We start from the raw sequence: 14,590 nt of genomic DNA, 5'->3' as shown, positions 1-14,590 counted from the left end.
GGCACGCTATTTAATTCGTACTACTTGTCTTCTATTTGAGTTCGCACTTCTTAATTGCATTGGCCGATGATTAAAATGTTCGGTCACTTGTACACTCCGGGGTGGGGCCAGTGAGGCTTGGTGTGAAGGCCACAAATATCAATCTATTGTGCATCCTACCTAGCCTCACTGACACCATCCCTGTATGTTATTATTTATTTCGACCAACAAAGTATGAGGCACATGCTATTTAGTTCATACTACTTGTCTCTTATTTGAGTTGGCACTTGTTCATTGCATTGGTACTAACGTTTTACTTGTCTTGTGAATGGAGATGCCGACGACATATGTCGTGTACAAGGGGAGGGTTCCTGGAGTCTACGACGACTGGGAGGACTGTCGGAGACAGGTGCACCGTTTCAGCGGCAACAGCTACAAGGGATACCCCACTAGGGTGGAGGCGGAAGGAAGATACGCCCGTTATCTAGCGGGAGAGATGAGGGACATGAGGAGGAACCGGATGAAGACCATGGCCTTCGTGATGATGGTCATGACCATGTTGGTCATGTTCTATGTGATTCTAGTTTAGGTTAGGACCTACATTGTGAGGTGTATGACGATACTTGTGACGACTATGTACCAAGACTTCTAACTTTGTGAAACTTCGCCGTTCGGTGTTGCATATGCACATGTGTTGTATGAAATCAACACATTCCGAAACGAGACTTGCGTATTTGTGTACTGATACCGAAATGAAACTTGGCTCTCTATGTGCTTCTCATATTGCATGTAATACTGTATAAATATGAACTGCGTTGTAAATATATACTGCTGTCAAAATTGTATTGTAATATGCTGGAAAAAAGTGGAAAAAAGAATTTTCGAATTAATTGCCGGCGCACCTAAATAACACATTGCCGGCGCACGTGGCATGCGCCAGTGCTGGAAGCACTACTGCCGGCGCACCTGATAGTGCGCCGGTGAAATAGATCTTTGCCGGCGAAGCAGGGTGGTGCGCCGGCAGTAGCTGAGATATCGCCGGCGCACAACCTGGTGCGCCGGCAGTGTCCGTTTATCACCGGCGCGTTCGCACCGGCGGGCTTGTGGTGCGCCGGCAATGGGGGTTTTAGGTGCGCCGGCAATGGCCCTTTCCCTAGTAGTGTGGTGTTAGGGTTCCTATGGTGGGCTCTTGGAGAAAGTGCAGCTATGGAGGCTAGCTTGGTGTTGTACTAGCTCCATAGGGTGTTGGGAGCCTCCTTGTGGTGTGGAGCTCGCCCCAACCTTGTGAAGGAATCACCGCCTCGACCGGTGTCTTAGTGGAGAAGGGGGAGCACCTTTGTGGAGCTCTCTCGAGGAAGAAGGTGAGGCCTTCCTTCGTGGTGTGACCGTCTAGCCTCTTGTGTGAGCCTAGCACCTCCTCAACGCAGATATACTCTCTTTTGTGAGAGGAACTGCGGGAAACAAACCTCGCCTCGTCTCCGCGTCATCCGGTTGTCCCGCTCCTTACTCTTACTATCTTGTTGATTCCTTTGCTTGTTGCATTTGTCCTATGATCATTGTAGGAACACCAACACCATTAAAGGATTCACCTTTACCTTCCACACCGCTAAAATTGAAAAAGACTAAAACTTGACGTAGCGTCCATTCACCCCCACCCCTCTTGTTCGCTACGATCCATTCACGTAGGTAGTCCTGTGAGAAGCAGCAGGTTTAAAACCATTGGACATGAATGCGGCGCGTTTTTCTATGACAGTTGCATCAGGAACGAGTTTAGAATCTTGTGGGAGCTGATTAACTAAATATTCTTGCTCGCTTGACCTAGAGTTTCTGGAGGTTAGGAATATGCAGAGAGCCGGAGACTCATGTGCTCTGAGATTTGAAACATAGAGTGGAGCGGTCCGAGGTACAACAACGGTGGACGGTAGAGAGGGCGGCAGGGATCCATGGGGAAGGAGGAGCTGAGAAGGCAGCCACGACGGCGTGTGCTCGGTCAGCAGGCGGCGGCGGCGTTTTACTTGGGAGGAAGAAACGAATTAGATCGAGTCTGATACCCCTTCATTACAATCGCAAAATGTCCAAACTGCCCTAATGAACCAAGGGCCAGATTCTGGTACTCGTAGTAATCATTAGGGAGTACAAGGGTACCATAAAAAACTCTCTCTTGTAAAGGCTGGTTTCAGATAATATAGGCTTTATGCCTTTTTCGCAAAAGAAAAGAAAACTGCAGGCTTACATGCATTGGTTTTACATGTACAAATATAATTGATCGAAAATTTAACAGCCACTGGCACTACATAGAGTGTTCAACTACATATAATGTTCTACTTGTGATGCATGTACGTGACCACTTTTAGATGCAACACTACATGTATATTCCGTGTATCGCACCGCACTTTGGCATCGTTTACCTTCCTAGAGGCGTTGTTGTTGAACTCCGTTTCTCGCCCTGGTGGGGTTGTGGCTCTTCGGGAGAAATCCCTATATTTGGTTTGCCAAAGCTAGCGATGGTGACGGATACGCCATCGTTGGAGGCATCACCTTGGAGAGTCAGCATGTGGTTGCTTGGTTGGTCTCGCTTGTGGACGAGGTGGTGGACGTCGGGGTGGCGGACCCGAGAAGTTGTGCTTGTGCGCCAAGGCGGCAGCCTCGGGAATCATCACGTGTGGTGGCCCTATGAGGTTGGGTCACCGCTCGTCATGGCTTGGGTGGCAATGTTGTGCGGCTAGTGCGGCGGGATTGTCGGCTCGGTAGTTGGGCTACAGGTTGTTGGTTCGTGCGGCATTGCAACTCGAGAGCAAGTGGTGGTATGTCAGGGAGGCGGCCCCGGAATGTGGTTCTCATGGTTGACCGTGTAGGGCATGTCGGAGCAGCGGAATGTCGGGGCAGCGGCTCTAAGTGTTGGGCAACTTTGAGGGTGTTCTCATGGTTGACCGCGTAGGGCATGTCGGAGCAGCGGAATGTCGGGGCGGCGGCTCTGAGTGTTCGGCAACTTTGAGGGTGTTTGACCTTGTGTCGTGTGGGCGACGAGGTGACTCTCAATGTTGGTCGACGTTGTGTTGGGCACCACTTCTGTCGCATAGTCTTGTGGATGTAGGTTTCTTCACCTTTATGGGAGCGGCCCGAGAATTCTCCTCCTATAGCAGATGTGGCTTCTCCTCTTCGATGTGTCGTCGGCGAGGGTGGGCGTGACCCTATTGAGTTGTTGGGTGGGCTTGGTCCTGTTTGTATCGATTTTTGCCCAGTTTCCCTCTAAATTTGGGCACCTTCTTCTATTAATGAATAAGACAAAGTTTTTGTCTTTATTTTTTTAAAATATAGATACATTTAAATTTAGTCAAATCTTCGACAAGTTTCATGGGACACGAACGTCCTTCATGAATTTACACAGTGGAATCTCCGTTGGTTTTACACAACGGATTTGCGATAGTGTAAAATATAGTAGGAAATACAGTCTCACATCTGAGAGTATCAAACATGGTAAGAAACACAGACAAACTAGTGCTGACTGTCAAAACCGCGTCTCACTTCCAAAACTAGAAAGAAATCTCCACGCCAAACCCCATAGCCGTTGGACGCCAGGGTTTCCAGCTTGGCAGAAGCAAAGCACAACGCTTCCACACACATGCCTTCATATTTATCATACGTGGTTCGTCCATCTTTAAATACCCCGTTCGACGAAGATGAACATCCTAGCTACCACCCAAGAAATCAACCCACGTACCACCGCCATGGATCGAAGGATCAAACCACGTACCTCCGCGCTTGAGGTCATCTGGTCTTTGCTCCTCGCCAACCTCGTCATCGGCATCGGGAACAGCTTCCTCGCCAAGGGCGACGTCGACTATTACATGGCCATGCGTGCCGTCTGCCGCAGCTGGCGTGCCGTCATGGTCGACCCCAAGAAGCACCCAGCAGATCCCCGCTTCCTCCTCCGGGAGTGGGTCATGCTGGACGAGGAGCTCCCGAGGGGCCGCAAAACCGCCCCCTTCGGCCGTCTCTTCCTCAACACCGCCACGGGACGGTTCCTCCATAGAGATCTTCCCGAGCTAGCCAACTACTACCTCATCACCAGCACGGGTGGCCTCCTCGTCCTCGCAAGAAGGAGCTCTCCACACACCGTCCTCGTCGTCAACCCTTTCACGGCATCCTGCATCACGTTCAAGGTGCCCATGCCCGATTCCCTTCTCCACACCGTTGCCCATCTGCGGGTGGCTGGCACTGCTCCGACTCTAGTCCTAGAGCACCCGACATATCGTATGGCGTACTTGGCCAAGCCAGACGACGAGCACTTCGCCGAGGTAAAGTACAACCTGCTGGACAAGGCACACAACATCTTGGACATCAGTGATGACAAGGTTGATGATCTCCTGAGCAGCATCATTACCCCTCGTTTCTGGGAAAAATACTTCCGTTTCTACTTTGTCCAATCTGCCGGGGAGATGTTGCTTGTCCTCAGTCGTAAACACCCAGACCGCGGCATGGACATCTTCAAGGTGAACTTTGAAAAGAAGGTGATCGAGCCAACAACAAGGATTGGTAGCGGTGCTCTCTTCCTTGGTGAAAGGTGCGTGTATGTCCATGCCGATAAGCTCCCTTCCATTGACGGCAACTGTGTCTTTTACCTTGGTAGAGGCCAGCATGATGGACAACCCGATGGCATCTACATGTATGACCTCAAGACTGAAAAGGAGGAGAGGATCGCGAACGATTTTATCCAATTCATCGGATTGTATGGTAAACCGGTCACTCCCTCCTTAGTTCAGATACTCATGAACTACTGCACCAACATCCCATGGTCTCAGCTAGAGAGTGAACGACGTTATGGATTCTTGGAAGAGGAGCACATCGAAGAATAATATATATATGCTGCGCCTCTGGCCGGAGCACTATTTCATATGCCATGGCACCAGATTGAGCAGCTGTCGGCCTAAAGATGTTTCGTTCCTTGTTTTTTAATTAATTCCGAATTCGTGTGAGTTGTAATTTGTTCCGTCTATGTAATCAGTTTGAACGTTGTTGATTCATATGAGCTGAAGTGGTTGTTAATTAGCTTGTTGATCAGCGTCAGCCTAAAAATGTTTCGTTTCTTGTCGTTCTATTTAGTAAACTAGCATTGTGGCCCTCGCAATTGCGAGAGCACCATCCTTAATGTGTCAAAAGTGTTTGTGTGATAATTCAAAATTTTATGGATCAGTTTTTTACTACGGGAACAATTTTCATGGTTTTTGCAAGTTAAAAGTACAAATAGTATATTTCATCTTTTGATTCCATTAATGAGGTCATGCATGGTATCAAATACCAAGTTATCAACTCTCAGAAGAATTTATGTTGTACATCTAGCAGGCTATTTGAACCGGACATCCGAATTGAGTCCGATCAGATTTTATGCAAACTATTATATAATCGCCTTAATTTCCTTAGAAGTACAAGTCTTTTATAACGGTTATTTGATGACATTTCTCTTTGATATTTGAATTTTGATACAAAGACCATGTCAAGCCAGATTATACAACTACATAACTATTAATATCTTCTTATAATCATAGCAATATACTTTAGATCTAACTATCAAAATAATTAGGGTGATGTGTCGTCTCAATTTTAGAACTCATCTATCTTAATTTTGGTTGATATATAATAGATATATAAATAGATAAATATGGTAGGTGATCGGTATTTTCTTAGAAACACTCAAGAATCTTCAAGATTTAACCATGAAATGCTTGCACTAACTCTGTGCGCGCGTACCCAATGTTTGCATAGATCATGTATGATCATAAAACCAACGCGGTTATCGTAAATTATAGAAATTAATAGATTCATGTAATCGGTGTAGATCATGCAATTTTTGCCTAATTTTTTTCATGTCCATACTAACATTAAATATGCCGTTATTTTCTAAAAGATGTTGTTAATACACCAACGATGCTCATGTAAGAGATTGTTTTTACATCGACTTATTAAAATTTTAGATATGCTAAAAGAAGTTGCACCAAGAGTCCTATGAAGATAGGACTTTACCATAGACCGTGTCAAGTTTGTTTTTTCACATTTTATCTTGACAGTGTCACTTTTTGTGTTAACATTTTATCTCGTACAACCATAGAGCATGTCAAGTCTGTCAAATCGAGCTACTTCCAACATTACGTCACATCTTTCAATAAATCCTAGCCTTATATTTCAGATATAACTATTAAAATAAATTTAGATGATGTGATCTCACATGACGTCTCTATTTTAGATGTGTATATTGCTTTTATAAGTATATAATAGTAGATCTTTCTGTCCAAAATCACAATTTAAGGGCTCTAGCTAGCTAAGTTAGTGCATCACATCATTTTTTTTGGACGGACTGAGCTATTCATAAGGACCTAGCTATAAGCTAGTGCATCGTATCTATTTTTCTGAACAGAATGAGCTGTTACGATTGTATGGAATAGGTCTAGTGAATCCCCATTTTTTAAACGGATCTGTATCTGTATTCCAAACGGACTCAGCCATTTATTGTTTTTTTTTCTGAACTGACTATGCTATTCCCATGGGCATCTTTCACGGAAATAATTCGCTGGACATTAATTCATACGGGAGTCTACACGTATCAAAAGCACATAACTTTCTAGATATATATCGTGTCAACCAGGGAATTACACGGTTACGTTACTAATAATTTTGCATTAAATCTCAGCCATAAAATTTAGATCTAACCATTAAAATAATAGAGATGATGTGGATTAATGTGGTGTCTCTATTTTAAACTTTCGTATTGTGCTTTTAGTATATAATAGATAGATTTGAATTGAATTGTGAAAGTATGAACTCGTTCAATTGTTTGAGTGCTTGGGGGCAAAAATGACAAAGCATTAGCGTATCTCTAGCCGATCCCTTAAAACCAGTTAGATTTATACCTTGACCACACTCGGTTCCTTGTTTATAATCGTCAAACGAGCGCCCGAGTATAATTTTTGCACTATGCCACTCTTCTCTCACTTGACGCCGTAGATGGCCAGATCCCTCCCGTCGTTTACCCCCTCAGTCGATTTGGAGAGTGAATCAGGCCGCCTTTCGAGGTTGCGGCAGCTCCTCCCGCACCGGCTTGGCCTCCTTGCGGCACCGCGACCTTCCGCAGCCGGAGAGGGAGTACCTCGGCGTGCATCAACGGACGTGGGGGCGTGGGTGGCATAGATCCCCGACCGCACCACCCACAATTGTTTTTTCTTGATATCGACCTTTCACTCGGCGGCGAAGGTGGCGAAGGCGTACGACATATAGTCGATGCGCCTCCACGTTCAGATGCGCAACTAAATTTCTCCTTCGGCGGCCCAAATGGCTAGACTTGGGGCCGGTCGACCCTCGAGTAGCTTCCGCGCGTGACCTGCGGGAGGATAGAGAGGCCCACTAGCGCCTCGAGGAGGAGTACGCCTAACGAGGGGTACATGCCGGAGCTCCGCTGCTAGTACCCGGAGCACGTCAAGGAACAACGCTGACCCTACGAACTCTACACGGTGGGGAATACCAATGAAACTGATAAGGAGATCCCAGCAGATCCTCCTACGGTATTGCCCGATCTTTCACAATGAGAACCCGGGTAGATAGAATCTCCCAACAACACAATGAACGCAGCCTGGAGAAGAGGGACGAATACAGCAAGCAACAGATCAATGAACGATACGCCTCAAAACTGAGCTAGACAATTTTTGATGAACACAAGAACCTTCGCAGCGGATCTTATTACGAACGAGATAAACGGCAGCGCCGTACCCCCGGAGGGATGATACACGTGAACACACGCAGTAGTCTTAACCTAAACTTGTCTAACCCTAAACCCTAGCCGTGCCAGCCCTTATATGAGGGTGTGGCCAGCCAAGCCCTTGTGGGCTTGCCTAACTTGGTTTGGACAGGCCCAAACAAAAACTAACTCGACTTATTAAATACCCTAATTGGCCCATATATGATCATTACATAACATAAGATAACTAGGCTGGTGAAGTCCTGAAATTGGGCTTCACATCGGCCTTCATGCTCATATCATCCTCCCCTCTTCAAGAAGTGTTGTCCCCAACGTGTGAGGGTCTTCTGGAAAAGGTGACGTGATATGAACATCACACGTCCGCGCCGTCCTCAAGTCTTGCCTGCCTACCACACCACATCCTCCATCTCGGCGTGCTTGACTTGATACAACACTTGGCGCCTCCTTTCTTCTCCATATGAGCTTGAACTTCGGCGCCAACATATCTTCTTATCAACTCTTGATGGACCCCTGTGTTGCTGAGCATGACCCTGCACAAGATGTGTAATGCCTGGGCCACATAAATATCGAAAACGTACATCCTTGCCTCTATGCATCTGCGGTGTCGGGGACAACTACACTGCAGTACTCCTAGCACGGTAGTGCCGTTTCCCAATGTCTCCACTGACGCGCTCACCTCCCACTCCTCCCACACGCATCTGCGCTATGTGCACTGAAACACTATCAGTACAAACATCATCAGTCTGTATACTGGCATCAACACAAACTGGAACTGTACCACATGTTGTAACATCCACATTAGCAACAAGTGTAGCTTCATCCGGCTTGTCACCAACAAGAGCTGGCTTGTCATCTACAGGCAAGGCTGAAACATCACCAACATCAATGCTTGGAACATCATGCACCTCATGCTGCACTTTAGGCTTGTGCAACTTCTTCTTACGCACCACTAACTCTACATCGGACTTGATATGATCATTTCCCATAGGCTTCAAAGTCCGATGTTTGCCACCATGCATAAAAGAATATGTATTTGCTCTCCCAGCATGTGTCACATTACGATCATACTGCCATGGACGTCCAAGTAGCAATCCACACACCTCCAATGGCAACACATCGCACTCTATCTCATCAAGATAATCATCAACTGTAAATGGCACACGCACCTTATGAGTAATCTTCAGCATACCACAGCTATTCAACCACTCAAGACGTTTAGGTTCAGGAAGACGCCATGTAGACAACCCCAGTGCTGCCACCATCGCCTTGCTTATGCCATTAGTGCAGCTACCGCCATCAATCATCAACTTGCAAGCCTTGCCCTTTATAATGCACTGAGTCTGAAACAAACTCCATCGATGTTCCTTGTCAACTGTCTTGCAAGCATCATCTTGTACCTTCTTGAGTTGCATATTCAACCCGCTCAATGGTACACCCTCCTCAACAGTAACAACAGTGCACATGGAATCAGAGCCAGGTTCCTTCTCCTCAGTGACTGCCTGTACTGGAACAACCTCCTCCACGGTAGTGTTAGAGCACATCACCTCCTTGTCCACCTCCGTGGACTTGACCACAAATCTAGCACGCAGAAACTGCTTGAAATCTGCCCAACTAGAACTTACACCAACGATACCTTGGACTATCAGAACATCATGGTACTAACGAGCCAAAACATCATCAACACACCGGTATGCAATAATAAATTCAGTTTGGCCACCGAACGTACTATCAAACGCCTTGCATCTCTCAAAACCACTGTCAATGTGTGACTCTCAAAGCTGAAATTCCACCGGTGTCGTGGAGCTAACCAACCTCCACTTGATGGTAGATGCATCGAAGTGAGAACCCGTCACAATATGAAGGTAGTCGTGGTATACATCTTCCTTCCGAACCACAACACCAAAACGTGAAGAAACAGGAACAGAAACAGCATCAGTAGTCAAAACAGTAGGAGCAGGTGAAACAACAGCAGCAAGGCCGGTTAGAGGCCCGGTTTGGCCAGCCTCGGTGCCGGCCTGGCCGGTCTGTTGTCCGGTCATGCCGACCTGGGTGCCGGTCTGGGGCCCGGTCATGCCAGCATAAGCCCCTGGAATTAGCCCGGATGGCACCGGCCTGGGGGCCGGTTTTGGCCGGGTTGGCCGGCCTGGGGCCCCGTCTGGCCGGGTGTGGCACCGGCCCGGCCGGTCTGGGCGCCGGATCCTGTCGCGATCTTCCTTCTTCTTCCCGACTCCAAACACCAAAATTCGCGATTTTGACACCTAGAACAACCATGGATGATAGGAAAACAGCACCACAACATCACCAATCTTCCTCCACCCAACCTCCTTCAAGTTTGAGCCAATATCCTCCGATGCAAACCGATCCAATGAGATCGATCAACACAACCTCGCCGTGAGCAACCCAGTAATATGATACCACATGATAAGAGGATCCTAGCAGATCCTCCTACGGTGTTGCCCGATCTTTCACAACGAGAACCCAGGTTGATAGAATCTTCCAACAACGCGATGAACGCAACCTGAAGAAAAGGGACGAATCCAGCAAGCAACGGATCGATGAACAATACACCTCAAACCTAAGCTAGACAATCATTGATGAACACAAGAACCTTCGCAGCGGATCTTATTACGAACTAGATAAACGACAGCGTCGTACCCAGAGATGATACACGTGAACACACACAGTAGTTTTAACCTAAACTTGTCTAACCCTAAACCCTAGCCGTGCCAGCCCTTATATGAGGGGGTGGCCGGCCAAGCCTTTGTGGGCTTGCCTAACTTGGTTTGGACAGGCCCAAACCAAAACTAACTTGACTTATTAAAAATCATAATTGGCCCATATATGACCATTACATAAAATAAGATAACTAGGCTGCTGGAGTCCTGAAATTGGGCTTCACATCGGCCTTCATGCCCATATCAGAAACCATTCTATCAACCTAAAAATGTTTCGATTCTCCTTTTTTTTATTAATCCCGAATTCATGAGTTTATTTATTCCATTATCTATATAAGTTCGAAATTTATGGATTCATATGAGCTGAAGGCTGTTAATTAGCTTGTTGACGTGTCAGCCTTAAAATGTTGGCACGTTGTTTTTGAAAACTATTTCCGAATTGTGCAAAAATGACAATGCATTAGGGCCTCTCTAGCCAATCCGTTAAAACCTTGTATGCTCATCTAAATTATGCTTAACCGAACCCTCAAACCGGTTAGAGAAGTAAAAATTTACTCCTCGATCACTTGGTCCCTTATTTATACTCATCGACCGAGTGGACGAGTATAATTTTTCCCTTCGCCTCCCTCCCCCCGCTGTCTGTAAATAGGTGACTCGGATTTCTCTAAATTCGCATATATTCAGCCACATATGTGATCGACAGCTTCACCAACCGTGACATTGACCGAACACGGGCTTGTTTAATCGTGGATGAAGCGATCAAGGTGGCTCTTAAATTTGTAAAAGTCCACAGAACTGGTAACATTGCAGCCACAAGGTAGCAGCTTTTAGTAGACATGTGTTGAGTAGTGGTGTCTTGCATTATTCTGTTCCGACCTGTGTAATGGAACAAGTAATATGTGATTGTAATGTGAAACAGTTTGAGTAATCAATACATAACACCTTCCAAAAAAACAAAAATTCGACTCACTTATTTCCAGACGGAAGAATTAGTAAAGATAGCATAAATTCTTTCTTTTTAGTTCAGGCTACATGTATAATGTTTATCTTTTAAAAAGAATAAAATTGGCATTTCAAAGTTCCAAAAACATCTGAAAAAACCCTTTGATGTAGTCAATGTGCTCACCCATATTTAGATCCAATTTTTTTCAATTTTATATAGCATAAAATATAAAGAAATTTTTATTGAGATTTTACAAACATGTATACACATCATTGGCTATATTTAGAAAAATCAAAAAACTTTTGAAATTTCAAATCCAGCTTTTATATTTTCTCGATAGGTCAGTATCTCGAGCTCTAATAAGCCGCACGCAGAAAGACAGTCGGTAAACATAAAACCACTAATAGGGCTTGGGCCTTTAATTACCTGTCTTATAGCGACAAGTTTAAGTTTAGTCCCGGATCTGCTAGTTGGGCCATGTACTGAAGGATATTTCGAAAAATTTCTAGGATGGGGTGGAGGTTCAGGGCCTGAACCTCAGCCATTGCATACAACTGCAGGCATGTGTAGAGTCATTGCACCAAACTGTCAGATACCGAACAACTTTTTTTTTCCAGGGCTCTCGTGAGAGAGGCCATTGAAAAGCGATCTAGTTACCCTCGGCTGCCGGCGCCACCGCCGCTAGTTCCTCTGCCCTCCGTTGGCCGCTTCGGTGGCCAGAGGGTGGGGGAACCTTGGATCGGATGACCGGTTTCCGTAGGGTGTTCGAGTTCTTCGTCTTTGATGTAGGAGTATTGCCGGCGACGAGAATAAAGGTCCTTCAACCTGCACCGAATCGAGGTTTTTTATGAAGGAGCATCGACGAGTTAAAGTTTGGAGTCGATCGTCGGTCATTAGGTCTAGCGTGTTAAAGTTTTGTCTACAGGGACGGAGTTCAGTGGAGGGGATGATTTCACAATGTATTGGTGCCCTCAAGTTCCGCCTCCAGCTAATGAAGCTCAGCCAGGTACTGAAGCGACCGGATCTGGTAGGGGCCAAGCTTCTGTTCTTTTTAGTGCTAGTCCCTGGATCGACTTGCTAGCACACACAATTCAAGATTTAATATCAAGAAACAAAGGTCATAATCTATTACATCATATGATCCAGAATTAAAATAGTTTGATACCACTTGCAAAGCCGAAGGGCTAGCTCAAACACAAATAGAGTTCAGCAGCAGAAATCAAATAACATAAGGAGTCCCATTCTGTGCCACGTGCAAAACATGTCGAGTGGAGACTTGCGATCGTACCTCACTCTTCTTCAGAGAAGTCTGCAACAGGTAAAGTTACAGCCAAAACCATTTAATCAATACTTTGAATGTATTAGCAAGTTCAAGGAGAGTGGTGAAAGACCTATCAACTACATGCATATTTGCCAAGGTGGGGTTTTGCTTTAATTTGCAGAAAGCAAGTTTTGTCTTATCCTTTCAAATAAGTTTTTTCATCATTTAGAAAAATCTTTCGGACACTTGGATAGACATCCAAAGTGCTCCTAATTCATGTTGAGCCCATCAAATTTTAAGTTAAGAAATTGGGATGAGGAGATCTTCCAAACAATTCCAGGTCTAGTTGCTCATAGTTGTCTGTAACCGGGGACATGGCTAACTACTTAGTTTTGATATTCTGCAAAGGTGGTACACTTTACCCACATGATTCAATCATCCCCTTCTACCATGATGCTCAATTTGCTCAAATGGTCGGATGCAGAGCAAGACAAGACCTTTCAGAAGCAATTCCCCAACCACAACGGACGCGCTCCCACATATACCACCCTCTATATGTTGGGTTGGGTTCAAACAACATACCTAGTCAGGACAGCGCCCATATGACACGTTGTTGTACCAGAAGCTACTAAAATAGAAACTTGTCTAATCTCCTTTGTTCCTGGGTGCTTTCCGCGGGTGTGCATAAGACAGAAGTAGGCTAATAGAAATGGCCCCATAGAAATGCCCCACATAGAAATGGCGGTAAGACACATAGAAATGGTCATGATTGTCACTCAACCAAAAAATATCAATGCCATTCACCCAGGTGGTTCATTAATTAAGTTTTTTTTGCCCCATCCAAAACATAATTTTCTCTATCACATAACTATGACATGAATTCCCTCCCACGTCACTATTCAGCATAGCTAAGCAGATCTACCTACATTGGCGACGACAGAATCAAGTCATGGAAGTTGATATGGACATTTTACCTGGGTGTCATAGCAAAGCAATACTATAGTAAAACACCTAAACATGCATTCTAAGAAAGCATCTAAGTGCAAGAAAATATTAGATATTCGTGAACAAAGTGAACTTGCCTTGGTCACAGTAATCAGCACACTCACAACAATCACAAGGGTAGCACCGGTTCTCTTCACAATCTAACAAGAATATAAACACCAAATAAATACACAATTCAAGTTGAACAATCATAGACATGTATGCATGCATGAAATGCACCATTTAATTTCACACAAGGTAATTATGTGAAAATGTTGCATTTGGTATTCTCTGATGTTTATAATGTTGGTGAAGGGTTCTGAATATTTTCATTGTATTAAGATTTCAATTATAGCAATTCTAGTGATTCAATTAAGGCATGAACTCTAATTAAATTGCTACTGCAAAGTTTTATGTTCTGCAAAAATTATATTTTAACCTCTATGGGTAGGGTACTGAAATACAAAGTTAAAGCAATTGGAATTATTCAAAAATTATTGTTAGATTTTAAACCATGGCTAGAACACTGATTTGAACAAAATTTAATCTAGCAAGTGTGTGCACATATCAAATTTGGAAATATTTAGTTCCATAGTGTTCTACATGTTATACGGATTCCAGAGACAAAACATTTACAATTTTTGGATCAGTAGATCAAAAGTTACAAATTTTATGGTGTAAAAGGGCCAAATTAACCATTTAAATTATATATCAAAATTTTATACTGTACATGAAATATTTTTACATATTTCAGTTCTACATGCTTTTCTGAGTTTAGGGGTATATCATTTGTAATTTTTTCAATTTTTTGGAAATCTGCCTATGATTTTTACAAAGCGCGGACTATTGAAAATCAGTTAAAACGAATTTTAGGGTTGTTCTGGACACGTGGTGCAATTCTATTGGTCAGTGCCTGTGTCTCGCGGATCAGCATTGACAGCCGTTGGATCTAACTAGAATCTACGGCTGAGATTTTTTTGACAGGGAAGAAAAGAAAAAGA

Source organism: Lolium perenne, chromosome 1 (assembly GCF_019359855.2).
Source record: "Lolium perenne isolate Kyuss_39 chromosome 1, Kyuss_2.0, whole genome shotgun sequence".
NCBI classification, from domain to species: Eukaryota; Viridiplantae; Streptophyta; class Magnoliopsida; order Poales; family Poaceae; genus Lolium; species Lolium perenne.
This window is presented reverse-complemented; position numbering follows the sequence as displayed.